Source organism: Oryx dammah, unplaced genomic scaffold (genome assembly GCF_014754425.2).
Source record: "Oryx dammah isolate SB20612 unplaced genomic scaffold, SCBI_Odam_1.1 HiC_scaffold_27, whole genome shotgun sequence".
Taxonomy (NCBI): Eukaryota; Metazoa; Chordata; class Mammalia; order Artiodactyla; family Bovidae; genus Oryx; species Oryx dammah.
In genome coordinates, this window is record NW_024070211.1 from 1,667,206 (window position 1) to 1,691,661 (window position 24,456).

The 24,456-nt window shown below is 54.4% G+C and overlaps 1 protein-coding gene across 1 annotated transcript in view; it reads left to right on the forward strand.

Moving 5' to 3' along the window:
• The window catches only part of IGSF21 (immunoglobin superfamily member 21), a 277,093-nt gene that overhangs the window by 56,562 nt on the left and 196,075 nt on the right, over positions 1 to 24,456 (forward strand). The gene's annotated exons all lie outside the window — the stretch shown is intronic.

Sequence of the window (24,456 nt, forward strand, 5' to 3'; positions counted from 1 at the left end):
GGACAGGGAGGCCTGGCGTGCTGCGATTCCTGGGGTCGCCAAGAGTCGGACATGACTGAGCGACTGAACTGAACTGAACTCTGCATATACGTTAAATAAGCAGGGTGACAATATACAGCCTTGACGTACTTCTTTCCCAATTTGGAACCGGTCTGTTGTTCCATGTCCAGTTCTAACTGTTGCGTCCTGACCGGCATACAGGTTTCTCAAGAGGCAGGTCGGGTGGTCTGGTATTCCCATCTCTTTGCCTGACTTAGTGACTAAACAACAAACAATGGATCTTCTAGGAGGGGCAGGGTCTGATCTGGAAAGGGCATGACTAGAGGGAGAGAAGAATTCCTTTGTACCAGGAATTTCACCAGACTGGCTAGAGGAGCATTATAAACAGGAAGAAAACCTATATCCTGAGTTTTTATTAATATGCAGAGCTGCCTCCTTGGAAAAGCACACTGGAGTTTGAACCTAGTTTTGAGACTTAATCAGCTTGGAGGTCTTTCTGAGCCTCAACAGACTGATCTGTGAAATGGGCTCAATCTACTTTACAGGGTAGGTTGAGAAAACAGTCAGCAAAGTCCTCAGCATATAGTAGGTGTTCAACAATGATAGATATCTTTATTAAATCTCCCTTGATTAGCGGGACAGAAGAAGCGAGTGCCGGCTGAATTCCCAGGCCACCCAGCCGGGGTGCAGGTTTCTGGGGCGCACAGCTGCCTCTGCCACTTTCCGACGGGGTGGCCTTGCCTCAGTGTCCTTCTCTAAGTCATAATTTCTTACTGGCAGAATGGGAAGCCTGCTCACATGGCCTGGGCAGGTTTGAATGAGGAAACACAGCGGAAGTGCCTGGTATCAGGGCAGGGCCGTTCAGAGAGCTGACAGCTGCTCCTGTCCTGGGGCTTTTACCCACGCACGGAGGGAAAAGCAAGCCTTTTTCTCTCCCTACCAGGGATCTCAGTTTCCGCAGACACCCTCCCAGAATCGTTGCAACACCAGCCGAATGGGTCTAGGCGCAACCTTCCTAAACTGTAACGTGCTGGGAGGGCTGGTGTCGCAGAGGGGCTGATGGGTGAGGTCGGAGGGGCGGAGGCAGCTGCTCCCACAGGCTGTCTGCACTGGGCCAGGTGGCAGCTGGCTGTGGCCCCACGGACCCCCGTACCCGTGTGGACACTGAGAAAGCCGTGGACTCAGGGGACCAGCTGCAAAGCCTCTGGGCCTACCTGGGGCTGGCGGGGGTCTCCTGGGCCTGCCCCTCCGCTCAGCTCTCCACCACCTGGGGGTCACGACAAGGCTAGGGTGCTGTCCTCCCCGATCAACCTGCTGCCTCCTTCTCCACCCAGAGTGCTTGGGCGGCTCTCCTTCCCCACCGAGATGGGGGTGGGGGAGCCAGCACTTTAGAATGCCTACTGAACACGGCAGGGCCTCCCCTGAGCACCGCTCTCATCCTCAGGCTGCCGGTGAGGAAGCCGAGGCGGCCCATGGAGGTGGCGAGGTGAGTGAGCGTCCAAGCCGGGACGGCGCCCGGGCCCGCGTGATGCTCGCCCTGGGCTCTCTCCCCGGGGCCTGCAGATGCCTGCTCGCCTCCTAGAAGGGGACCCAGAGCACCAGAAAGCCTCCCTCACCTTCGCCCCCCTCATTCCTCGGGCTCATCAGACAGAGCCCAAGGCAGCTGCTCAGAATGCAAGCACTTCTTCCAGAGGTCCCACCGATGACAGGAGGGCAGACAGGCCTGTGCCCACAGGGACCCCCTGGCCGCGAGGCCTGCCAGGGTTTCTAAAGAACAGAAAAGCTAGGAAGCAAAGTTAAAACAACAAAAACATTTGTTTGAATGGAAAGCAGAGGCCAGACAGATGTGCTCCCAACTCACACTGCAGCCCTCTAATGGGATAGAAGGAGCTTTGTCTTTGTGTTCAGAAGCCAAATATTTATTAAGTGTTCTACTGCCAGAGGCAGAGTGACGGGGCCAAAGGCACCAAGGCTTTGAGACCAAGCAGATGAGGGAGGCCCGGCTTTGAATCCCAGTGTCTCCTGAGTGCTGTGTGACCTCGGGCATGCCCTTCAACCTCTCGGAACCTCACTTTTCTCAGCTGCAGAAGAGACTCATCATACCCACCTTATAGGGTTTATTAACATATGTTAGGGACATGGCTTTAGTCCTGGCATATTTACTGGCGCTCAGTAAATGTTCATTCCATTCCCCTTATTACAGATGCTTTAGCAAGTTAAGAATATGAAATTTACCAGCAGTTGCCCCATTGACTAAGTTCACAGGAGGTGGTATTTTCCAGGAAGGATGACAGAAAGTGAGGTCCTGAAGGCAGGAGGGCGCCACTCCAGAGGACTTGCTGGACTGGGGTGGGGGGTCGGGGGGCGCACAGACCAAGACATGGAGTGTCGGGGGCTTGGGGAGACCCGTGGTGGTGTGACACTGTCGAGTGGCCTCTCAGGGGGGTAAGTGGAGGGTGAATCAAAGTTGGTTGGCAGGATGTGGATTCGGGGAGGTTGAATCCGATCCCCCATCATTCTGGGGTGACTCTGCTAAAGTGGAGTGGTCTTCGTGGGGGTTCAAGGCCCTGTAGGAGAGGCTCCTGCCGCATTCTAGGGTCAGAAGTCCTGAGCACCAAGCTCGGCTCTGTTGCTTACTAGCTGCTGACCTTGCACAGGACTTCTCCAAAGCTGTTTCCTAAACTATAAAATGAAGATCATCACATTTATCTTGGCTGTTGCCAAAAAAAAAAAGAGAACAAGCTAAGTGCCAGGCAGGTGGTAAGTATTCAGCAAATAGTGGTGATTATCCTGTTATTGGTGTTGCTGCCCCAGGGGGAGGTCCAGGGTGAGCTGCAAAAGGAACGAATACGGATGAGAGCGCAGAGGGGGAGAGCTGGGTGCAGGATGGGAGCTCAGCGGATGTGACTCTGAACCTTCGTGTCCTGGGCCCTGGGGAGGTGGTTCATTGACGTGAGCCTGGCGCGTTCACCCAGGGCTGGGGCGGCTCTCCACGGCTCTGGACAGGCCTGGTACTTTTCATGTGCACTGGCTTCCATTTCCTCAGCAGGAGGCAAGGCTCCTGAGACAAGCCTATACTTTCCATCCACTCAGGTTTATGTGGAAGACCTGTACTTTGCCAGCTTCTCTCGGAAACACCATGGGTGCAGCCAGCTTTGATGGGTGGGGAAATGCGTCTCCCTCTACTTTGGGGTTGGGGAGGGGAAGGGCTGGAGGTGATGTAAGTGTCCATCTGGGTCTTCTTTGTCTTTATGACCTGATGACATTTGGGGCGCTTCCTGAGTTACATGTGGGGATCAGACCTTTCACACCCAGTATCAGGGCCCAGGATCCAGCAAGAGATGTTTTCCAATTCCTGAGCATGTATTTAGTCCACAAAAGGGAAATGCAGTGATGGGCATGAATTGATGCCTCTGAACTGTGGTGCTGGAGAAGACTCTTGAGAGTCCCTTGGACTGCAAGGAGATACAACCAGTCCCTCCTAAAGGAAATCAACCTGAATATTCACTGGAACAACTGATGCTGAAGCTGAAGCTCTAATACTTTGGCCACCTGATGTGAAGAGCCGACTCACTGGAAAAGACCCTGATGCTGGGAAAGATTGAAGGCAGGAGGAGAAGGGGGCGACAGAGGATGAGATGGTTGGATGGCATCACCAACTCAGTGGACATGAGTTTGAGCAAGCTCCAGGAGATAGAGAAGGACAGGGAAGCCTGGTGTGCTGCAGTCCGTGGAGTGTCAAAGAATCGGACACGACTGAGTGACTGAACAATAACAATAGTATCAATCCAGTTTAGTAGCTGATTTAGTGAATTGCTTAACTAAAAAGGGGTGAAGAGCGTGAAGAGGACAGCATCCGCTAGTGTGGGACCGCCCTGTGGCCGGCCCGTGGCAGGACTGACGATGATTGCGGTAGGGTGGTGCTATCCCCTCTCTATAGCTCTCCCTGTGGGACGTGCCATTACCAGTCTATTGACAGATGAGGAAACGGAGGTGCAGACAGGGAGAGTAACTGTCTCTCCCAAGGTTAAATGACTAAACGGTGGCAGGGCTGAGGTTTGTGCCCAGATTTGACTGACTCCAGAGCACATATATTTGCTTTTCACCTCCCTCCTTTTCTTCATGTCTCTTTCTTACTTTCTTCATTTTCCTTTCAGTGGAATATTACCAAGTTGCCATGGATAGAGCTGTCCGATTTCCATTTCCACCACCGTTGCTGGGAAGTCCCTCCCTACTCCCCGTTGGCCTCGCCAGCGTGGCATTGGCAGACCTGCGGGAACTTGGTCCATCTGATAAGTGAAAGATGATACCTCCGTGCAGTTCTGTCATGAATCTCTTCATGTGTTTATGAACCGTTTGTATGTCCTCATTTGGTGACTATCATGCTGCCTATTTTTAATATTAGTTTGTTGGTCTTTTTTCTTATTGATTTCTAGGAACTTTTTATATTTTAAGGATATAGTCAGTAATAGGAAACTGTTAGTTTGCTAGAGCTTCCGTAATAAGATGATATACATTGGGTGGCTTCAACAGCAAAGAAGTGTTTGCCCCGAGTTCTGGAGGCCAGAAGTCCACGAGCAAGGCGTCCGCCGTGCTTGGTTTCTCCTGGAGCCTCCCCCGCCCCCGGCTTGCAGGTGGCTGCCTTCTCCTGCATCCTCGCGGGGTCTTTCCTCCGTGCGTGCGCAGCCCTGGTGTCTCTTGTGCGTCCACATTGCCTCTTCTCTTAAGGACCCCAATTATGGTGGAATAGGACTCACCTTCAAGGCTCTGTTTTTAACTTAATTACCTCTTTAAATATGCCCAGTCACATTTTAAGATACTGGGGATCAGGGCTTCAACATAAAATATCGTGTGCGTGTTCAATCTTGCCTGACTGTTTGCAAATTAATGGACTATATATAGCCTGTCAGGTTTCTCTGTCCATGGGGTTTTCCAGAAAAGAATATTGGAGTGGGTTGCCATTTCATCCTCCAGGGAATCTTTCCAGCCCAGGAACTGAACCCATGTCTCTTGTGTCTCCTACACGGGCAGGTGAATCCTTTACCCCTGAGCCGCCGGGGAAGCCCTGCAGCATAAAATGTTAAGGGGACACAATTCAGTCCCTAACAGAGTCCTGCATGTTTTTTGAAGCCTTACATGCATGCTGAGTCACTTCAGTTGTGCCCGACTCTGTGCGACCCTATGGACAGTAGCCCACCAGGCTCCTCGGTCCCTGGGATTCTCCAGGCAAGAACACTGGAGCGGGTGGCCATGCCTTCCTCCAGGGGTCTTCCTGACCCAGGGATCGATTTGAAAGCCTTCTTTGTGTATTTTTTCTATTATCCGAAAGCCTCCTCAAATCCCTGAATTTGAATATCTACAGTCAGGTCTTATGTAGGAAACCGAGCTTTGCCTTTGCCGTGGTCCCCTAATTTCTCTCCTGAGATAGTGTGGTCCCAGGGGAGGGGTGTGGCAGACCCTGGGGTCACTTTGACCTGGCCCGAAGTTCTGACACTTTACAGGGCAGCAGGGTGACCTTGGGCCAGTCACTCTCTCCGAGTTTCAGTCTTGCTTCTATAAATGAAGCTAATAATTGTGAGCTGGCAGGGTGGCTCCGAGGATAAAATGAGATGATGTCTATAAAACGTCTGGCCCATATCGGGGCTCAGTATGCTGTAACTGCTATAATTTTCTGTATGAAAAGTGGCTCATTTAGCCAGCCTCTGGGATGCGCAGGCATCAGAGGAGGGGCTGCAGAGGTGACTGTGTCTGGGTCTGTTGCTCTCAGGGGCTCCTGGTCTGGGACGGGGGTGGCCAGAGAGGCTGGGCCAGGCCCCACGGTCCTCCAAAGTGCACTCGAGGAAGGGAGGCATTCACAGGTGTACTAGCGCACATCGGAGTCGTGAAAGTGGACGAGAATTTCTGCAAGTGGTGGGGGCAAGGCAGAGAGGACCTTGCCAGGGGAAGGCTTGTTATGCCAGGCACAGGGGCAGGAAGTGCAGACCACCTTCACTGACGGTGTCTCCTTCCATCCAGTGGAATCTGGAATGGGTGGAGTGGCTGGAGGTGGGCAGAGGCCTGGAGCATCTGTTGGGGAAACAGAGCTCCTTCACTAGAAACAAGCAAACCGCAGACGTTTTTGATGGCGTGTGGCCGGGAGGGCGTCAGCGCTGCTGGATGAGCAGCCCCACGAGCAGGCAGGGGGAGACCAGGCCCCACGCCCGTGGCCGTGGGGCCAGTCACGGGCAGCCCGGCTGAGACTGAGCTTGCAGAAAGTGGGGGGCGCAGCCTGGAACAGACCACTGAGGACCGGAGGGGGTGGGTCCTAAGCCGGAGTAAAGGCTGACCAGAGATAACATCAGATGATGAGGACTGGCCCGAGGGCCTCTGTTGGCTCCAGGGCTCAGCAAGAGCTCCTGTACTTGGCACTCGATCTCATCTAATTCTTGCTTCCAACCCGCACAGTGCGCATTGTTGCCCCCATTGGACTGGAGAGGAAACGGGGCTCAAAAAGGCAGAAGAGACTCCCTGGGGTGAATTAGAGACTAGGTGGTGTGAAGAGCTGACTCACTGGCGAAGACCCTGGTGCTGGGAAAGATTGAAGGCGGGAGGAGAAGGGGACGACAGAGGATGAGGTGTTTGGATGGCATCACCGACTCAGTGGACATGAGTTTGAGTGAGCTCCAGGAGTTGGTGATGGACAGGGAGGCCTGGCGTGCTGCAGTCCGTGGGGTCGCAGAGAGTCGGACAGGACTGAGCAGCTGAACTGAACTGAACTGAGGAGCCAAGCTTAGAACCCTGGCGCTATCTGCCGCTCCGTGCACCCTCGTGCTGTACAGAAGGGGTCTCAGATGGGGACCATGCCAGTGAAATCAGTTTCCACGTCAGGGGTCACGGCACCCTGACACCCCAACCGTCGGCCTGGCCGAGTCCCCTCTCGGACGCCAGCGTGGGGTTATGCTGTGCCTTCTCGGATTCCTTTCTTAAAGAGAAAGAACACCTGCCTTTCCGCCTGGTGCTGGAACCTCATTGGTCACTTTACCTTCTTGATCTGGTGGAGGTGAGCATATCCTGAGCCTCACCTTTGAGCCCCATCCTTGCTGGCACAGAGGAGAGGAGGGGTCCCCCAGGGGATACACTCAGCTCCCCGTAGCAAGAGGGGCTGGGTGGCCGGCGCACTGTCTCACCGCGGGGCCCCAAGTGCCACTCAACTGTTTTGTCTGCTTGTGGGTCCCAGAGACAGGTCTCCCTTGGGGCCCTCGCTTTCTCTGTTCCAATTCAGCAAAACGCCTTCATCTTATCTCTTGGAAGGACACCTGCTCTCCTTCTAAAGATCACACTCATCGCTGGTTGGAAGATACCAGCGAGATCAGCTTTCTGGTCCAAAATGTCTCCCGGGGGCTGGAGGAGACCTTGAGAGGTCAGCGGATCCACCTGCCGCTTTTGGGGTGGGGGCTGGGTGAGGGAGAGGTGAGCCCTCTGAACTCCACCCAGGGTCTCCACCGCTGCCAGAGCCCTCCACCCCTCTGCCTGCTGCGGAAGAGCATCTGGCCGTTAACTTATATATAATAACCCTTAAACACTGCCATTAAGTCCCCTCTCATTCTTTTAAACTACCCAGGAAGGGAATTCAGGGTGATATATGGAGGCTTTTATGGCTGGTACTGGGCAGCTTAAGGACTTAGCGGCATGCTGAACACACACGTTGTTGCATAAATAAGAATCGCTGTGATATCAAAGCATCACTCAGCTCAATGTCCGGGCTTCCTGTGGCCCCGAATCCCCTCTCTGCATCCGGAGTCTTCGCCACTCGCCAGGGGCATTGAGGACAGATACTGGCTCAGAGCTGGAGCCCTGGATCCCTGTGATGTCACCGCAGCTGGGCGCTCCAGGAGCTGCGGCCACGCCATGCCCCCACCCCCTCCTTCTCTCTTTAACGCAGTCTTTTCTCCAGCTGTCCTTGCATGAGGTGCAGAGGATGGCAGTGCGTGGGTGCGCGCGCGCTCAGTGGCTTTAGTCGTGCCCGACTCTGTGCGACCCCGTGGACTGTAGGCCACCAGGCTCCTCTGTCCACGGGATTCTCCAGGCAAGGATGCTGGAGCGGGTTGCTGTGCCCTCCTCCAGGGGATCTCCCCGACCCAGGGATCGAGGCTGGCAGAGGAAAGGCAGTCGTATTTGGGAATTAACCTACCACACGCTGGGCTCTCTACAGGTTTCTCTCATCAGATCTTCGATTGTCCAGTGTTGTAAAGGTTCTTCCAGTTTCAGCTGAAGAAACCAGTAACAGGCCCAGTGTCACCCAGCCAGTAAGTGACAAAGTTGGGCTTGAACCCTGCCTCTGTGCCTTTTGTGGAGGTCATCTGCAAGAAACTCGGGCTCTGGGGCAGGGGCTGGGGGTGGCTCTGCGGGGACTAGGGGCTCTCTGTTAGTGTCAGTCACTCATTTAGTCACCCCAACTCTTTGAGACCCATGAACTGTAGCCTGCCAGGCTCCTCTGTCCATGGAATTCTCCAGGCAAGAATACTGGAGCGGGTAGCCATTCCCTTCTCCAGAGGACTTTCCCAATCCCAGGATCAAACCCGAGTCTCCTGCGTTGCAGGCAGATTCTTTACCAGCTGAGCCCCCAGAGGGGTGGGGAGGAGCCCTGAGGGGGCTGTAGACACAGCAGTGAGAGCCCAGGGGAGCAGGGCTCCTGAGCTTCTCTTCGGGTTTGCAGGCAAGGGCGCCATGCTCGCTGCTAAGTCGCTTCAGTCGTGTCCGACTCTGTGCAACCCATAGACGGCAGCCCACCAGGCTCTCTGTCCACGGAATTCTCCAGGCAAGAACACTGGGGTGGGTTGCCATTTCCTTCTCCAGGCGGTGCATTCATGAAGGAGCAAAAGGGCCGTGTTACTGTTCAATGAGCAAGGTTGCCGAGGGGGAATTGCTGTGTCCTCAGCAGCCCTCCCTGCCTTCCCGTAGCGGGGGTCTCAGGACTCAGGCAGGGCCCTGAGGGCGCCAGCAGAGCCACCCCGCAGGCTTGGGCAGCGCTGCCGGATGGGCAGGGCCCACAGAAAGGCAAGTTCCCAGACACACACTGAGCTCGCCTGGCCCAGGGTTAGGTCCCGGGGCGGGGAAGGGCAGAGAGCCCTACAGTCATGCCGCCGTGCTTGGAGAATCCCACTTTTGCCCTGCAGCAGCTGAATACAAAGAGAAAAGGCTTCCTCCTCCTTCTTTTCCGCTGACCCTCCTCCTCCTCTCTGCAATGCTGGTTGAGATGCCAGCCATTACGGGAGGAGGGGGCAGCCCCTTGCTCTTTCCATTTTACAAAGGCAGACCAAGCGGTCAAGAGCGCATTCCATTTTGTGTTGGGACCTCAGGGAAATCATACATTTCCTCTCTTACGTCCCCCAGCCCGAGGGCAGCATCTCAGGCGGCAGAGTTAGCGAGCGGTTTCCCTTGTGGCTAGAGCCCCTGCTTCCTGTTCGCAGGGTAGCGAGTTCTTCCTGGCAGTTAGCTATGCCTCAGTGACTGGAAGGTGAGCTTACGGCCAGGGAGTACATGCTGCTTGTTGGGTAGGGTGAGCGGGCTTTCCAGGGACAGAGTCCTGGGCATGGGGAGAGGACTGGAAGTGGGGTTCCTGGTACTAGAGAGTTTGGGGTCTGCGGGTGGGTGCTTGGTGCTGGAGATAAGCTGCCAGTCTGGTGGGGGAGGCAGACAAGTTTGGAAATGTGTGGACCATAAGCCAGGTGTGGGCAGGCTCTCTATGAGTGAGGGCTGGAGGATGCATTATTCTGCAGGAGATGGGACCAGGAGGTGTTTGATGGAACAGTGTGCCAGTAAGGCATCAAGGTGATGGTTAAGGGCACAGGCCGGCGGGCCAGCTAGCTCTGTGTTGAAACCCGAGTTCTGTTCCAACCCGCGGCACACAGTAGACGCCTGAGCTCGGTAGCGCTGATGCTGGAAAAGGCAGGAGAAACATTCTAGTTAGAAGGCACGGGCACGGGCACAGCCAGACCTACATGCTGCTTTGGCGGGATCCTACGATGATTAAAGGGTCCAGTGGCCAGGGACGGGGCAGGGCGGGGCGAGGAAAGGGGACTGCGGACCGGCCCTCTCGCTGTGGAGTGGGGTCTTCCTGTGGTTGGCGAAGGATTAGTTTTGAGTAGGGGTTCTAGGAGAAGACTGATCCATGGCTTCTGAATCCTTGTTGGCTGGCTACAAAAGACCCATTTGGGATGATACATAAAAATACAGAATCCAGAGTCTCACTGCTGAAGAGTCTGATTCAATAAGTGGGATAAAACCTCATATGTATCAAATGCCTTTTACTTGCTTGGTTTTATTCTATGTGCTTTACTTTTACAAACCTCATATAATCATTACAGCAATCCTTTTGAAGTAGGCACTGTTATTATCCCCATGTTCCAGGTGGAGAAAGTGAGGGTTAAGTAACTTGTTCAAGGCGGCACAGGAACCATCGCCAGGACTAGGATTTGAGCCCAGCCTGCCTGAAGCCACACTGCTCTCCTGTCTCTGATGTAGCCAGGGGAAATCTTATTTTATCGGGCACCACCCTCCCTCCGTGGCTCTAACAGGCTGCAGACTTGGGCGTGTGTGTGTGAGTCGCTCATTCGTGTCTGACTCTGTGTGGCCCCATGGACTGTAGCCCACCAGGCTCTTCTGCCCATGGAATTTTCCAGGCAGGAATGCTGGAGTGGAGTGCCAGTTCCTACTCCAGGGGGATCTCAAGGGTCAAACTCAAGTCTCTGGCATCTCTTGCATTGACAAGCAGTACTTTACCACTAGCACTACCTGGGAAGCCCCACAGATTTGAGACCCACTGGCATTAACTGTGAGTGTCCTTGCATTCAGAGATGGGGAAGGACAGAGGTGGTTCCATCAGGGAGGGCTTCCTGGAGGAGGTGGGCTTAAGGGTGTTAGGCTGGGGTGGAGGCGGAGAATTAGGGAGGAGGGCATTTTGGGGAGACGCAGAGCTTGAACAAAAGCCAGGGGAGGACAGAGATGCAGGCCAGTAAGGAAGAAGCCCCTGGGGAGGTGAGGCTAGATGCATAGAGTGAACTTGAATTTGAAAATCCAGAGAGATTTCTGTCCACATATAGCATGAGGAGGAGCCCGTGGGTTCTAGACTCTCAAGACCCCTTCTTTTCTAAAACCTCCCAGGCTCAGTGAGAATCTGTCCATGGTACAAAGACCAGTGCAAAACAGGAACACCCATCACTTCTTCTTAACCTCTTCACTAAAGACCCGTCAGTAAAGTTATCGGGAACCCCCTTGAGTCCAGAGGCTGTGGGACAGGACGGGAGGAGCCAAGGCTTCTACAGCAACCGGAGGGGACTCGCTCTCCTCTCTGCCCTGGACCAGGAAGCACCTGGTGGCCTGTGAACCCCCAGCAAGGATGAAAATAATAACACATACTGTAATAGCCATGCCAAGGAGGCAGCCTAGCAGAGTGGTTGGGACCCAGTCTTCAGAGACTGGAAGTTCTCATTCTGGCTCGGCCACTCACTAGCCATGCGACACGCTCCAGCGACTTTCCCCCTCTGAGCCTCAGCTTCCTCTGCTGCAAAATGGGAATTCGTAACCTGCTGGGGTTAAATGATGAACAGTGCTTATCATAAACCAAAGCCCTTACTATGACTTCTTGTTGCAGACTCTCTGGGTCACCCACCGAAGGATCCTCCTTACTCATTTCCTTTCTAACAAGAGCTTAACGTTGTGGAGGAATGTGGACACAGAAGGTGGCACCACCTCCACCCCCAAGCACTGAGCCAATCCCAGCCCTCCTACACCCTTTGCAACTGGTTAAAGTCATAGGCACCTCACACAGTTCTGGCCAATGAGAGGGAGTTCTCGAGGGGCCTGTGGAAAACATTTATGGCAACTAATAAAAAGAAGCACATGGGAAGAAAGGATACCTTTTCTTCCCAAGTCAGAGCTGAGTCTGCAGTTGATGGCTGGGTTCACTGCAGCCATTCTGCAGCCATGAGGGGTACTAGGTTAATAGGCTGAGGAGGGCAGCAAAGGAAAATAGATAAGGCTTGAGAGAGATAGAAAGGAAAGTGGACAAGGCCTGGGCAGCTGAATTAACCAGCCCTGGAATTCCCCTGGCTCAACTTTTCTTATGTGGGATAATAGGTTTTCCATATTGTTTTAGCCAACTTGAGGTTTCTTGTTACCACCTTGTAGGCCCTCCTGGTGGCTCAGACAGTAAAGAGTCTGCCTGCAGTGTGGGAGACGTGGGTTCGATCCCTGCCTCGGGAAGATCCCCTGGAGAAGAAGAGCAACCCCCTCCAGTATTCTTGCCTGGAGAATGCCATGGGCAGAGGAGCCTGGCGGGCTACAGTCCACAGGGTTGCAAAGAGTTGGACAAGACTGAGCAACACACACACGCACTTAGCACCCTGTGTTAAAAAATTAAAGTTTATTAAGCACCTGAGTGGCCCAGAGCAAGACATTATATACATATCATCTTACACTATCCTCACAATAATACCAGTAAAGCAAAATACATGACCCCTCTTGCCTTAGTCTGCTTGCTGTTGTTGTTCAGTTGCTCAGTCTTACTCTTTGTGACCCCATGACCACGGCACGCCAGGCCTCCCTGTCCATCACCAACTCCCAGAGTTCACCCAAACCCATGTCCATTGAGTCGGGGATGCCATCCAACCATCTCATCCTCTGTCGTCCCCTTCTCCTCCCACCTTCAATCTTTCCCAGCATCAGGGTCTTCTCCAATGAGTCAGTTATTCACATCAGGTGGCCAAAGTATTGGAGCTTCAGCTTCAGCGTCAGTCCTTGCAATGAATATTCAGGACGGATTTCCTTTAGGAGGGACTAGACTGTTTGGGCTGCCGTGAAATGCCACAGACTGGGTAACTTTAATAACAGACGTTTATTTTCTCACAGTCTGGAGGCTTGAAGACCAGAGTGCCGGTGTGGTCAGTTTCTGCTGAGGGCCCTCTTCGTGGCCGGTCGGCAGCACCTTCTCACTGTGTGCTCACATGCTCCCTCCTCAGTCTATGTTGGTGGGTGGAGAAAGAGAAAGAAATCTTTTCTTTGGTCTGCTCATCCCATTGGTTTAGGACCCAATGACCTCATTTAACCTTACTTCCTTAATTACCTGCTAAAACCCTTGTCTCCAAATATAGTCACACTGGATGTTAGGGCTTTAATGTATGAATTCCGGGGGACACAGTTCAGTCCATAGTCCTACTGTGCCTGCAAGAACATTTAGACTCACGGCGGTGGGGGGCAGGGAGTCACTGGCCCGAAGTCACAGCTTGCAAGGGGACAGAGCTCAGGTTTGAACGTAAAGCTGTCTGAATTCCAAGGTGTGTGTTGTCTGTACCAGTCAAGAGCCTCTGAGGTGAGAGTGTGCATGTATGTCTCTTGACCCATGAGTCACTCCACTCTGAGATACACTGGATTTGTCTATCTAGCTTCCTTATTTTTAAAATCAGCTTCAGTTCAGTTCCGTTCAGTTCAGTCGCTCAGTCGTGTCCGACTCTTTGCGACCCCATGAATCGCAGCACACCAGACCTCCCTGTCCATCACCAACTCCCGGAGTTCACTCAGACTCATGTCCATCGAGTCGGTGACGCCATCTAGCTATCTCATCCTCTGTCGTCCCCTTCTCCTCCTGCCCCCAATCCCTCCCAGCATCAGAGTCTTTTCCAATGAGTCAACTCTTCGCATGAGGTGGCCAAAGTACTGGAGTTTCAGCTTCAGCATCATTCCTTCCAAGGAAATCCCAGGGTTGATCTCCTTCAGAATGGACTGGTTGGATCTCCTTGCAGTCCCAGGGGCTCTCAAGAGTCTTCTCCAATACCACAGTTCAAACGCATCAATTCTTCGGCGCTCAGCCTTCTTCACAGTCCAACTCTCACATCCATACATGACCACTGGAAAAACCATAAGAGGTATAATTTACCTACCAAAACATTCACCAGCTTGAACCCTCCAGTGAGAACAATTCTGACAAATGTGTGCCGTTATGTAAACACCACCACAATCATAGAATAAATCCATCACACCCCCCACCACCGGGCCTAGGCCCAGGCAATCACTGATCTACTTTCAGATACCATGATTTGGCCTTTTCCAGAATTTCATAAAAACAGGACCATAGTTTGTGTCTCCTGGGTCTGGTGTCCTTCACCCAGCATTATGCTTTTGTGATTTATCCACGTGGTTCCATGTATCAACAGCGCATTCTTTTTTATTGCTGAGTAGCATTTTATCATAAGGATCCACCAGCTCTGGGTTTATCTGAGTATAAAAATAATGCCTTCCACCCGTGGATGCTGCAGAAAGCTCAGTCCCGCTAGCCCTGGATGTCCCTCTCCACCGAGTTCCTGTGGGGAATACACTATGCAGGCCGAGATGCCTGGGGCCGTGGGGTTTGAGCTGCTCTCCACCAGCGTGGCTGAGACTCTTAAGTCTAGGACACTCCAGGGAAGGGATCCCACCCTCCCCCCATCCCCAGTCCTCGCAGCCAGCATCTGAACATCTTCACAGATGGGCAGTTCTCCTTTTATCCGGTCCCAAGCCTTCCTGCTTCATTACCATGCTTCCTGCTGCTGATGAAATGGAAGCTTTGAAGTGAGAGGGGTGTTCGGTGCTGAAGGCAGGAGGAGAAGAGTGATAAAAAGACCCAGGAGTCCCTCCCCGCGTTCCTGGTTGTACAAAAAGCAGTTTCACAACGTACAGGTGCTGCTGGGACCCGCTCATCCCGCTCGCCCAGGGTCTGCTCACGTCAGAGTGCACACCCGCCTCTCGCCTGCCAGCGCACGCATTTCTTTGCCGAAGGGCTTTCTCTGCCTGCAGGGCCTGTTTTGCCCACTCCAGCCCTGTCTGCGTCTCCCCTCGGGCACAGTGACACTGAGTCACGGTCACGCGGGTCTGTTCACACCCGCTCCACAGAGTTCTCACGGGGGCCTGAGCCCTGGTTGTGCCCCCGTGGTGAACGTCCTGATAACATGCTTGGTCTGGCTTCTCCAGGGTCCTGGCTGTGGTCCCTGGGATTGCTCCCCTCCCCACCCCAGCCCCCAAATAAATCACATTCACGCAAATCCTTAGCCTGGTTCTGCTTCTGGAGACCAAGCATTGAGCACCTGGGGCTGCGAGGCTCTGGGCTGGATTCTCTCTGCTCCGTCCTTATCACCAGGGTCCCCTGACGTAGGACCCGGACCACCACCATCACCGTCATCATTACTTTGCAGGTGACATGACTGAGACCCCGAGAGGGTGACTGACTTGACCCGCGTCAAGTGGCCAACCCGGGTCTCCACCTCCCAGCACTACCCCGCCCCTGCCCTTCAGCCTCTGTATGCGTTTGAGAGACGCTCTCTGCCGTGGGCGCCCATAGACCAGGATGCTGTCCCAGCTCTGCCGCAGATGTGCTGTGTGACTTTAGGCAAGTCACTTGCCCGTTCTGGGCTCTACTTCTTCATTAGGGTCAGGAGGGCCAGAATTGCTTGATGCAAACCAGCCCTTCTAGCCCTGACACTCAGTAAAATCTAAGGCCGAAGAAGGTGATTTTTGGACAAAAGATGCCTACCCGTTTCACCCACTGGGAGTCAGTGTGTAGAGCCAGCCCTGACAGATGGTGAAGAGGGAAAGAGAAGGAGTCGGAAGGGTTCCGGGAAGTGGGGTGCGGGGTCACATGCAGCCCTAGAGGGACAATGGGGCTGGGGGACTGGGAGGGCAGGGCAGACTTCCCAGGGCAAAGGCAGGAGGGTCAGCCTGGACTTCTCTCTCCTGGCTGGAAGCGTCCTGGGGAGAGCCTGGGGCAGGGTCCCTTGGTTTGGTCCCTTGTGTGGGGTCCTCTGAGCAGAGGCTGCTCCACATCCTGTTTCCTGGAGGGCCCACTCTCCAGGGGTCACTTCCTCCCCTAAGGCTCAGAGCAGCACAGAGGGGAGAGTGGGGTGGATCACGCCTGCTAACATGGATTCTCCAGCCCTCCCGGAGGAGAGGCGCAGGGCCCCTGGTGGAGGCCAGGGCTCGGGCCCCTGCTTCTGGTACCAGATCATGCCTCCTGGACCGGAGCACTCCAGGGTGCTGGCTCTCTGCCAACCCCCTGATCACTGCCCCGCACCCCACCCCACTCCCTGCCTTGCGGAGGAGGGAAGACTTGGTAACTGGCCTGATTTCTGAACCTGAAGAAAGAAGCTCAGAGACATTAAAGGCCTTAACTATGGGCATAGGGCGAGAGCCTGGTTAGAGATCAGGCTTCCTGCTCCCTGGGCTACGGGCTGTGTCCCGAGGGTGGGGCCAGGAAGGATTTGAGGGCAGTGTCAGATGGGAGCTGCTTTAAACAGCAGAGAGCTCTGCAACCCGGAGCTTTCTAACAGCCTAGAGGGGTGTCATGGGGTGAAGGCTGGGAAGGAGTTTCAGGAGGGTAGGGATGTTGTAGACTTATGGCTGATTCACGCTGCCTGATGGCAGCAACCAGCACAACATCGTAAAGCAATTATCCTTGAATTAAAAAAAAAAAAAAAAAAGGCGGGGAAGGCTCTTCATTTGGCCAAATAGAGGCCAGAGGGTATTGGGCTTATCCTCAGCTGACAAGTACCAGATCTGTGAACAGCCACACAGCCAGGGCTTCGGATTTTAGACACCTAGAGACCTCCTGAAAGAGGAGAGTGAAAAAGTTGGCTTAAAGCTCAACATTCAGAAAACTAAGATCATGGCATCCAGTCCTATCACTTCATGGCAAATAGATGGGGAAACAGTGGCTGACTTTATTTTGGGGGGCTCCAAAATCACTGCAGATGGTGATTGCAGCCATGAAATTAAAAGACGCTTACTCCTTGGAAGGATAGTTATGACCAACTTAGAAAGCATATTAAAAAGCTGAGAAGTTACTTTGCCAACAAAGGTCCATCTAGTCAAGGCTATGGTTTTCCCAGTAGTCATGTGTGGATGTGAGAGTTGGACTATAAAGAAAGCTGAGCACCGAAGAATTGATGCTTTTGAACTGTGGTGTTGGAGAAGACTCTTGAGAGTCCCTTGGACTGCAAGGAGATCCAGCCAGTCCATCCTAAAGGAGATCAGTGCTGGGCATTTATTGGAAGGACAGATGTTGACGCTGAAACTCCAATACTTTGGCCATCCGTTGTGAAGAGCTGACTCATTGGAAAAGACCCTGATGCCGGGAGGGACTGGGGGCAGGAGGAGAAGGGGACGACAGAGGATGAGATGGTTGGATGGCGTCACCGACTCAATGGACGTGAGTTTGAGTGAACTCCAGGAGTTGGTGATGGGCAGGGAGGCCTGGCGTGCTGCAATTCATGGGGTCACAAAGAGTTGGACACGCCTGAGCGACGGAACTGAGAGACCTCGTAGGAAAAGTAAGGGAAGGGCATGGGCTCTAGAGCCAAACAGACCCGAATCCCAGCCTGACTCTGTCCGGGGTCTGGATGGGTGACCTTGAGAGTGACTGGCTAACCTCTCCAAGCCTTACAGGCTGCATGTAGAAAATGGAGCAGCGATGCCCACTCCTCAGACCTGTTGTTGAAACTGAGGGATACTGGGTAAGTAGGGTGACTCATGGTACCTGGTGGATGCTCCCAGGGATGAGTTTCTCAAGGAGAAATCCTTCATCCCATTGAGAGGTGGAGAGCCTCTGATGTACACGGGCCCCTCTTCCTCCCCTCCCGCCACATAACCGCGCGAGCTTGGGAGGGCTTGCCTCCTGTCCTGCGTGAGATGGGAGGAGCCCCCTGAGTCCCAGGAGAGGATTTGGAACATGTGGCAGTTCCCCAGAGAAATACTTTCTGATCCTGGGCAGCCACAAATACAGGGAAAGCTTTGGCAGCTACCCCCAGCGTGCTTGGAGCAGGGCATGGCAACCCCCTCCAGTATTCTTGCCTGGGGAATCCCATGGACAGAGGAGCCTGGCGGGGCTACAGTCCGTGGGGTGGGACACGACTATTATTTTTGTGTTCCCAGCCTGCAGGGGGCTTTGGGGGCTACCCTGAGGCTCCGGTAGCCACCAGCCATGACGGAAACGCAGCTACAGCGTTAGCCACGGAGATATGAAGGCCACGCCCACAGCTCCCTGAGCTCCTGTTGGATGTGGACACGTGAAGTCCATTGGGTCCTCTAATTCTTCTAGACTCCTTTGAGGTTGGCAGGCATTTTTCTTCCTCCCTTTCAGAGATGAGGAAGCAGAGCAGCTCGATGGCTTGTTGACGTGTGTTAGCCTCACAAGGGGGTGTTTCTCACCACGACTTTCTTCACTGCACCCACTGACACTGCTTCTCTGGGAAGATGTACTGCTTGACCCAAGCAGCTGACTTGTAAGTGAACTTCCAGGACCGGCCCTTCCATGGACTAAGGAGGCCATGAACTCTGGAGGCCTGCAGGATCGAAAGCCAGCAGAAATCCAATCAGCGCACACTTTCTCAAGGGTCCAAGCCATAGGGCAGGAGGGCCAGAGCTCAGGATGTTGCTTCTGCCCGGAAAAGTGCTTGCAGAGCTCCGAGCACGTGCCCAGAGACGGTGGGCAAGAACGCTGGGTCTCGGATAGGGTTTCGCCCCAGCTGATTACTGCCTTGCCCCATCGCCTCATCTCTGCTCACAAACTCACTGATGGGGTCTGCTCTGTTAGGGGCTTCCCAGGCGGTGCTCATGGTGAAGAGCCCACCTGCCAATGCAGGAGGTGTCACAGATGTGGGTTCGATCCCTCGGGTTGGGAAGATTCCCTGGAGGAGGGCAACCCACTCCAGTGTTCTTGCCTGGAGAATCCCACGGACAGAGGAGCCTGGCGGGCTACAGTCCATGGGGCCTCAAAGAGTCAGACACAACTGAGCGACTTAGCATGCACATGCGCACTTTTTTCATCTGCTTGAATTTGCACAATGCTTGACATATGATTGAAAATCTTAGCCCTCTCTCATCGTCACTCAAGCTGAGAATTCCCTCCATTCGGAGCAATGACCCTGTGCGTGGAAGGGCGCCTGTCTTGGTCGGGGGCGGGTGGCACCTGTGCTTTTCAAAGCAGCATCTAATATGCCTGTTGTCGTCAAAGGATATCCCACAGCAAACCAAGCTTCTTGGCGGGTGGAGAAGACATTAGCAGTCTGAGTTTGAACCTCCTGGGGGTTGGACGGAGAGGTTCTGAGTTCAGTGAGTTACGTAGAGAGGCAGGGCTTGGGGCCGGGGAGCCTCCCCTCCAGGGCTGCGGGCCGGTGGGGCGTGAAGGTTCCGCACTGGGATGCCTGTCTTCTGTGTTAGCAGCTCTCATTGGTTGGTGCTTTTGTGATCATGGAGATTTCAATCAGCTGTGACAGACACAACCTTGAAGTGTGAGGTTGTTGGGAAAGAGAAGAGGGGGAGGCAGACGGGGAGAGAGGAGACACGGAGACGGGAAGGAGAGGGTCAGCAGGATGCTTCCTGGATGTCTGGTGTGCCAGCCGTCCGTCCATTTCTTGCTGACCTGCCGTAGGTCAAAGACGCTCCAGTCAGGTCAAGCCTGACTTATGCCCAAGCCATCGTATCACTCCCTTAATAACTCTTTGTGAGCAAGCTGTATTTCCTCCTCTTTATAGGCAAGGAAGTGGAACCTTAGAGGGGTGTCTTGGCCGCCAAAGGAGAACTCGGGTTTCCGCCCCACGTCTGACTTCATGGGTTCAAATCCCCGCCCCACCTCTTACTGGCATGTGGCATCAGGCAAGCTGTGTGACCTCGTGTTGCTTGACATCCTCATCTGTGAAATGGGGACGAGACTACAAACTCACTGGGGGCGGTGTGAGCATTAAGTGGGTTAATGTGTGTGAAACCCATGGAAGCGTGCCAGGCGCATATTAAATTCTGAACAAGCATTAGCGGTTATTTGGTTATTGTCATTCTGTGTGTGTAGCTCATCCAGTACCACTTGGAGTGTCCTTTTCCTCTCTCCTTCTCCCTAGTTCCCCCTTTCTGACAGCTCCCTCTCCCTTTTAAAGTTAAGCCCTGGTGTCAGCTTCTCCAGCCAGCCAGAGATGTGGGCACCTCCCCGCCTCCCAGACCTGTCTGTGGTACTCAGGCCCCTCAGAGCAGGCGGAGCAGTGTGGGTGATGGGGGCCGAGATGTGGAGTCCCCCGCTCCCGCCCTTCTCTCTGAGCATCTGAGGGCATAAGTTAGATAACCGTGACACCTGTTTTAAATTAGCCTTCAGAAGCCTCCGACAGCTGAGAAATTATTTAACAGGGAAAGAATTGAGTACATGAATAAATATTAATATTAAATCACTGCTTCTCTAGATTTAAAGGGAAGGAAGAGAGACTCGCCAAGAAATGGAGACAGCAAGTCTCTAATAGATGCTCCCGAATGTGGTTTGGAGAAGTGAGACATGGGAGTCGGGAGCAGCAGGCTGTTGGGTCCCTCTTCCTGGCTGAGCAAGGCGGGGTCTCCACCCGTTGGGGGACGGGCAGGGGGCAGGGACTGAGGGCAACTCAACAGTAGTTCTTTGAACTCCAGCCTCCCCTGGCCAAGATCCTGAAGGGGCCAAGGGGCAGCCGGAGGGCAGCCAAGCATCTCATCACCCCCTGGGGCGTGGCTGGGTGGTGGAGGTCACACTGTGATTCATGCATCTGGCCCGATTGCTTCTGGGAACCCATTCCTCCATGTGAAAATATTAAAATATCTCCTTTATGACCACACTGTATAAAAGCAAATACAAGTCAGGCTGGAATCAAGATTGTACATTCATTATTGTTACATTCCCCCCCCTGCCCCCGCCACCCACAACGATGGTAGAAGGAATCCACAAGAGAACAGCTTCTGCGTCCCGGGCACCGTGCCTGCTGGTGCAGATGGATGAATCGGTTTGCTCTGCCGGGGCTGGGGGTGCTGCTGCTTGACCTGGGGACGCCAGGACTGCTGAGGAGTGGCCATCCTGGGGTGAGGGTCCCCTGGGGAGGGCATGTGAATCTTAGGGTTGTGTGAATTTGCGAGCTGGGACCTCATCTTTCAGGCCAGATCAAATATCATATTAAGGACTAATAATAAATTAATAGCAGGAATAGTGATGACAGTAGCAAGTGGCTCACTCGTCTCCAGCGGCCCTGGCATCCTGGGTGCCCTGGATCTGCCCGTGGCGCTGCAGGCTCAGGGCCCTGGCATTTCTCTCCCTCCTCCTGGAGCCCTCTTCTCCAGCACCCCCTTGCCTCACTTCCTGTCCTCTTGGAGGGCCTCCGCTGTGAGGTCCTTCCCCCCAGTGGGGCCCTTCCTGACCTTTCTATCTAAACAGCCCCTCCCACCTTTTCACTCTTGTCTCCTTACCCTGCTGGGTTCTCTCCATGGCTTTAGCACTAATATCACCTTATGTGATGAATGTAAAGATATGATACAATATATGTGTGCTCAGTTGCTCCGTCGTGTCTGACTCCCTGAAACCCCGTGGACTGTAGCCCACCAGGCTCCTCTGCCCATGAAATTCTCCAGGCAGGAGTACTGGAGTGGAGTGCCATTTCCTTCTCCAGGGGATCTTCCCGACCCAGGGATTGAACCCGGGCCTCCTGCAGGGCAGGCAGCCGCTCTACTCTCTGAGCTACTAGGGCAGCCCCCCGATGGAATACGCACTGTATATAATATATGCTGGCTATATGTGCATGGCTGTGGTCCCCTAGACCAGGGGTCCCCAGCCTCTGGGCTCTGAGGCCTAATGATCTGAGGTGGTCCTGACGTAATAACAGAAATAAAATGTACAATGAACGTAACGCGCTCGAATGCACTTAATCATCCCAAAACCATTCCCTCCCCAACTCTCCGTGGAAAACTTGTCTTCCACGAAACCGGCTCCTGGTGCCCGCGGTTGGGGAGCACCGCCTCCACGAGGGCGAGGTCTGCGTCTACTCGCCCCTGTGTCCTTAGCGTGGAGGACAGTGCCTGGCGTCCAGCCTGTGCTCACGAAGTATCTGTTGCATGGACAAGCCGGTGAGTGGGTGGGACATTTCCGGCACACGGAAGGTACAGCCGTCGTGGTACCTGGTGCGCTGGCCTCAGTCCTCACCACTCCGCAGCAGAAGGTATCACCTCGCCAGGGATGCGAGGTCTGGAAAGACGGACACGCGTGCCCCCGAGTCATGCAGCTGGTGGGTGGACAGCGGCCCTCGATAGAGCAAGGTGCGCAAGGGCCCAGGTGTGAACCGAGGAGGGGTCTGGAAGGTGCAGGCAGGGAGGCTGTGAGGCACAGGGCTGGCTTCGTTTCCCTTTCTGGGTCAAGTCCAGTCCTCGGCTCCTGGGTGCTCTGGAGCCTTCCAGGCTGTCCTGTGGGAGGTGACCGGGAGTCAGGGGCCATGATGGACATGCCTGCCCCCCTACAACCTGCGTGGATGTCCCGCCCTCCTGGCCTCAGTCTCCTGACCTGGGATTCGGGGGCTCAGGGTTCCCCTCTGTCGAAGCTCCTCACAAGGGAAGGGGAAGTACCTTCCTCATCTCTGCCTCTTCCTCCCGATCCCTGGCCCCAGGGCTGGTGGACCTTCCATCATCAGCCAAGCATGTTCTGCACCATCCAGCACCTTCCGGCATTTCTGAAGCCCCATCCTACATATGACGGAGAGCATGCTGCTCCAGCGAACACCAAACAGAGGCCCAGCTCCTTGTCTGAGTGTGGTGGCGACGTTGATGTGACGGGGCTTTTAATTAGAGGCCTGAGTGCACTCCCCCAAAGGCTGTTTTGGCCCAGGATGTTCCGTCTGGAGCAGCCCAGACTCTGCGTGTGGTGATGACAAGGTCCTTTGGGTCGTGCTTCCTATCAGATGGGTGAGGTGGGAATCTCTCAGAAGGCAGGGGCAGCCAGTGACCCAGCCTCCATCCCCAGCTCCTGAGGTCCTGCCATGGCCTGGAAAGGGGCCCTCCACCCAGATGGGACAGAATGTCAGCTTGTTCTCTCTTGAATTTGTCCTCCAAGTATGGGCAGGGCAGCGGGGGAGGCCTTCAGAAGTCACTGACCACCCCCCACCTCACCCAGGGGCACGTCTGGGTCAGCATTGTGGTTGGGCCCCCTGGACTGGGTGCTCGGCCAGGCCACTTCCAGGCCAGTGTGAAGGCCTCTGGTAAGCACACTGCAAACCCAGCGTTGTCATGAGGCCAGACAGAGCTGGGTGATGGCTCCCATTCATTTGGCGTCGGGTGAGCTCCCTTATAAGTAAGGAAGGTGGGTTCCGAGAAGTTGAGAAACTCGCCCAAACTCTCCCAGCTAGAAAGTTCCAGAACTGGACTGAGATGCAGGCCTGTGGACATCTGCCCTACACCAGCAGCCCGTTTGATATCCTGTACGTCAGATCTGAACCCTTTCCGATGGGGACAAAGCCTTGAGGTCTGGCAGGACACTCTTCTTTCCCACAGAAACCGGAAGGCTTGCCACGATCTCCAGAAGGTATCTCTCGAGGGTAACTCGATGCTGCTTTTCCTGAAGCTGTGGCCTCGGTCCCACCTGCCTGTTGAAGGCCATCAGAGAACCCCAGCCCTTTCCCTCAGAGCAGGTCGGAGCGGGAACGAGGTAACTAGGTGACTCAGAGGACTGAAGCTCATGAGATGAAAGGCTGCGTCTGTCTTGGTTGTCACTGTTGCATGAACGGATGGATGCTCGGACGGATGAAAATGAGACTCATCCCCGAGCTCCGTTCTCTCACCCCCCCACCCGGCCAGCCGTGCCCTTGGTTACTGCCAGGGCGGGTCAAGCAGCACAAATGGGCGGGACTGGGGCCGCTTTGACAAATGGGGTGGAGGCCTTTGCAGCGGGCAGAACGGCCTGCGGGCTCCACCTCTGCGTCCTCCACCTCTGCGTCCTTGCGCTCGGCCTGTGCTCCGGGCCCCTGCGCCCTCGTCTCTTGTTCCCCTGATGAGTCACTTCAGTCCCCGTGATGGGCCCGCCATCCCTGCCCTCATCCTGCAGACACGATGCCACCCTTCCTCACCTGCTGCAAACAGGAGGCCCGAGCACTACAGGAATCCACCCCCTCCCTCCCCAGCCAGGCTGCGCTCGCCGCCTTAATATCTTTTTTCCTAATAGAATGACCTGAACCCTGGGCTGAAAGCAGCCTCAGAGACCTCTCTGGGTAATTGCCCTGAGGCATGATCTCACCTTACACTCAGGGTCGGAACCTGCTAGCTGGTCTGAGGACGCTGCTGGGGTGGGGGATGGAGAGCTGGGCCGGGAGCCACACGGCCGGGCGCTTGCGCACTCTTGCTCTCGGAGATTCCACTCCCCATTGATAATAAAAGAAAAGGGCTTCATTCCGTGAACTTTGAGGTGCCATCCCTCGCTGCAATTTGGGAATTCCCCCTTCCCCACTGAGAAAACCCTGTGAGAGCAGGCCACATCTGTGAACTGGCAAATTTCACGTCAAGTTATACCTCCACATAGCTGGCAAAAAATGAATGCGCTTGAGTGAGACATCTATCAGTCAAAAGAATATGCTATGGGCAATGAGAATCTTGTGCGTATGGTACCCATGGGTGGGAGATCAGAGATCAGCCTGGAAG